The sequence below is a fragment of the Giraffa tippelskirchi genome, chromosome 3 (assembly GCF_054371585.1).
Source record: "Giraffa tippelskirchi isolate mGirTip1 chromosome 3, T2T-mGirTip1v1.2.pri, whole genome shotgun sequence".
NCBI classification, from domain to species: domain Eukaryota; kingdom Metazoa; phylum Chordata; class Mammalia; order Artiodactyla; family Giraffidae; genus Giraffa; species Giraffa tippelskirchi.
In genome coordinates this window covers 64,381,572-64,386,051 of record NC_137277.1, presented here as the reverse complement: position 1 = coordinate 64,386,051, position 4,480 = coordinate 64,381,572, and the positions used below count along the sequence as shown (strand labels likewise).

Here is a 4,480-nt window from a genome sequence, read left to right as displayed (position 1 = left end):
TTGTTTTATCATGCAGATAGTTTACATTTTGGCTTTATTTCATTCAGTATTATATCAGAATCATTTTCTATTTGCAAATAGTTTTCATTTTTAAGGGTTAGTTGTTTCCATTTTTTAGAAATGAGTATCATTGGACACATAGCTCTTGCCTTCTACCGAACTTTAAGGCTTTCTTAGAGAATAAATTCATGTAAGTGGCATGAATGAGTCAGAGCATATAAGTTTTCATTGCTTCTTTTTTCCTATTTATCTGATTTCTTTTATTATTTAAGAAAAATGGAAAATCAAAGGTGCAATTTTCATTCAATAAATATAATTTGATCCTTAGGCAGTTTTGTTGCAGGAAGTGAAGTTCATGGTTTTAGAATGATGGTAGCAATTCATCAACCAAGTAATCAGTTTTCACACAGTTTCAATAATTGCAGCAATTTCCTTGAACTGTCTATAGAAATCCTGACACTGTGGAATTGTCATTTCAAAGGACTTGTTCTTTACTTGGCCTGAATGATCTGCCACCTTGAGCATCACTGTAACATAAGGATACTTACGTGATCTGCAGCTGTCCAAGCTCACAGCCATACCCAGCTTCCACTGAAAATCTACGAGTTGGTTGGTGACCTTGGACTTAGCATCCATCTGCGGTCACTAGACCCCTGCATAGTAGGACCCAGGCTCTCAACACTCACTCAGGTAGAAGCTCCCAGGGCCATCTCATCATCAGTTCTGAATTGTCTACACCATTAAGCTTGAGTCTTCTTAGACCCTAAAATTAATGATTGCCTTTGTTCTTATAGGCAAAGAACATTTTCAAAGAAAGGGGTAAAATGTTCAGTGGAAAAATAACAAAGGATATGAATGTTTTCTCAGAGGAGAAGGAATACACTTGGCTATAAGCATATGATAAATTCTCAACCTAATCGATCATTAAAAATTTGCAAATTCAAGCAAAAAAAAGATACCTAGCAAGGTTTGAAAAGTTTGAGGACACATCCTGAATATAAGGTTGGGGAAACAGCCACTTTCATTAAATTTCTGCAGATACATTAACTGACAAGATTTGGGGGGAAGATAATTTGATAATCACTGCCAAAACTTAGAATGTAAATGCTTTCTGATCCAACAATTCTACTTCTAAGACTAAATCTCGGAGACTCGCAAAAGTTCACAAGGGTAAATAAACAACTGTATTTATGTCAATATAATGTTTAATAGTGAAAACTGGAAGGATGTTAAACCTCCACCCACAGAAGACCTGGTTGAATAAATCATGATACATGTACCCCAAAGCACTGCCACTGACTGAGGAGAGGTCTGAAGTATAGTACAGACATCTGCCAGGGTCAATCCCAAGGGACACAGTTCATGTGAACTCTTAGTTGCACGATGTAGAATCTAATTCCCTAGCCATGGATTGAACCTGGGTCCCCTGCATTGAGAGTGTGGAGTCTTAGCCACTGGACGACCAGAGAAGTCCTCACAGTATTTCCTTTCTCAATAGAACTTGCCAGTGAGTTCATTCTGTTTTGCTTAGTGAGTCTTCCAGTGACCAAGGTACTAGCCTAGGTATCAGAAAACTAGCATTCTGCTACTTTCACTGAATGAGTCACTGGATTCCACACTGTGCCAGAAGCTGGCTGGGAAATAAAATCTTGTCATTTATGGATGAGAAAAATTGCAGCACAAAGAATACAGATGACTGCCAGAGATATTGAGAATGCAGTCTGAGAAAACTGGCCAGTGCTGGGTCCGGGACTTCTCTAGCCTTGCTCTCTGCTGTATGGAAACAGAACTTGTGCCACAAGCCCAACTTTCCATGCATGACAGCCTCCACACTCTGACCACTGTCCACAGAGGTTAGGTGCAAGCCCACATGCAAACATTGCTGTGCCTTTGTCCTGAGACCTACTGCTATACCTCTGACTGACTGTACCCAGATCCATACCTGCTGAAGGCCAGCCTCCAGAGCACGGCTTCTGGCCATGACAGAATGTTCTGGACACAACTCAACATGCCACCACAAACCACAGATGCTTACTGAGCACTTGAAATGTGACTACTACAACTGACAGGCTAGGTTTTTTATTTTATTTAGTTTAATAAACATACATTTAAATAGTCATGCATGGTTACTGGCTACTGTGTTGGGTAAATGACACTCTAAAAGTACAGCCTTTGCTTTAAGAACTCTGACAAATCTGACTACAACATGTTGAATTGTGGTTAGCTGGACCATGTAAATTACTTATGGGGAATTTTGTGTGCAATACAAGAAGGAAGAATAGAAAACAAAGAAAGCAGGAGAAACAGGAGAGAGGAATGAGAGTGCCTGTGTTTGAAGTGTGGCAAAATGATGGGGCCTCCAGGATTTGTGGTTGCATCTGAATGGCCATGGTCAGTGCCCCAGGCATGTGTGAAGTCTGGCTTTGCAGCCACTAAGAAGGGGCTTTGCTGCTTCCAGCCTCTCGGTAGAACCTGCCAAAACTGGAAGCTCATTTTCACGCCTTGCTATGGGATCAGCCTAGTCAACACTCTCTGTACCTACGTATACAACCCAAAATGTTATTGGATGTGATGGCTTACAAATCTTGATGTACATAGAATGGATTGGCACAAAAAGAAGCATAGCTTAGTTTCTCCATGATCCAGTCTAGTGTAGAGTGGGGTTGAGGTTTGCAATAACAACAATAGGCTGACTCGCTCTGCCAGTCAACTCTCATTTCTCTCTTGGGTTCCTCTACCATCTGAGGTATGCATCAATATTTCCCAAAATGAGCAACAAAACAGACCATTTTCAAGGCAATTACTCTTAAAAACACCTGCAAATTCATGTGGGGACCCCATTTGGGATTAGACTTCTCCAATTTCTTAGAGCATACAAGTGTAAGTCAATTTCAGTTTACATATTTTTTTCACCTTTAAAAGTACATCCATTCTTTTTCATTTGTTTTAGTCACATATGTAACTTACAAATATAGTCATAAAATAGATGATAGGTATATAGATAGCCATTTTCTACCCCAAAGGTAGAAATATTCCCCTATATTTTCTAATATACCATTACAATTTTTTGAATGTTTAATTTTTTAATATTTGTGAAATTTAAATTTGCTAATAATTAGAAAGAGAGCTGCCAAATTTTTTTTCCAAATTTTTAATCAGTTCTCTAAACATTAATATATTTCTTTTTTTCCACCCATGTAAAACACTTTCTTCAATATTTACCATATTCCTAGATGTACATCAGCTTTATCTGGATCTGAGATTTTTGTTTCTTGTTCCATCTATCTCTATCAATTTAATTAATACAGTTTTCAAAATTCCTAAAATTCTTCTTAGCTGTTGCTGTACATTTTCTCTTCTAAATGAATATTAGTATCAGTTTGTCAAGTTTAATTCTAAAATCCTTTAGGTAATTTGATTGCTTATTTTCTAAGCCTAAACAGTATGTGCTGTGTTTAGTCACTCAGTCATGTCTGACGTTTTGCAAGTCTTATTGACTGTAGCCCACCAGGCTCCTCTGTCCATGGCAAGAATACTGGAATGGATTACTAAAGATCCTCCTCCAGGGGATCTTCCTAACCCAGGGATCAAACCCAGGTCTCCCACATTGCAGGCAGATTCTTTACCAACTGAGCCACCAGGAAAGCCCATAAATACTGGAGTGGGTAGCCTAATCGTTCTCCAGGGGATCTTCTCGACCCAGGAATCTAATCAGAGTCTCCTACGTTGCAGGAGGATTTTTTATCAGCTCGGCTACCAGGGAAGCCCAAGCCTAAACGATATAGTGGGAAGTTAAATGTTACACACTATGAATCTTGCCTCCTCCCTGCCCTTACCAACCACATTTCCATACCACACATTGCTGGCAGAAAACAGCACTCCTCACACAAAACATATCCTATTTCCACTCATCCTGTGTTCTGCCATGATGCCAGGCCAACCCCTACATGTTATGGCTGCTGTGGTCTTTCTTGTTGCCTTTTAACCCAAGGAGTCCACTTTGGAGGATCAATCCAAAGCAAATAGGTACGCATTCAAGTGAAAATGTATGTATACCTCAGAATTATTATTAATGGAGAAAATACCCCTAAATATAGGCATAGAAAAGATCTGTGAAGCAAATACATGCCATTAGTCATGCCAGGCAGACCAAGTTTGGACTAGCTGGTAGAGTGCTCAGCCATAAGTGACCACTGTCAGTGGAGCTTGGTGCTACCCTCATAGTGATATCTACAAAGGCTTCAGGTGGCCTGGAGACACTTCAAGAAAAATGTTAAGTAGAAAAGTGAAGCATATAGCCATAGGTATAAATATATATAATCTTAACAGCAATGTAAAAGGAACTTATGTATTCATTCAATGAATATTTCTTGAGTATTGATCCTCTAGGGGAGATATGCACTCTTACTCCATCTTTTTTTCCATGACTTATGGTGATATTAAAGGGGGATGGCACAGAACATCCTTAAGGAGAGTCTAG

At 39.2% G+C, this 4,480-nt stretch overlaps 1 pseudogene; it reads right to left on the bottom strand.

The window, feature by feature from the left end:
* Positions 1-402: 402 nt before the first annotated feature.
* On the bottom strand, positions 403-636 carry LOC145540873 (COMM domain-containing protein 6 pseudogene; annotated as a pseudogene).
* Positions 637-4,480: the final 3,844 nt, after the last annotated feature.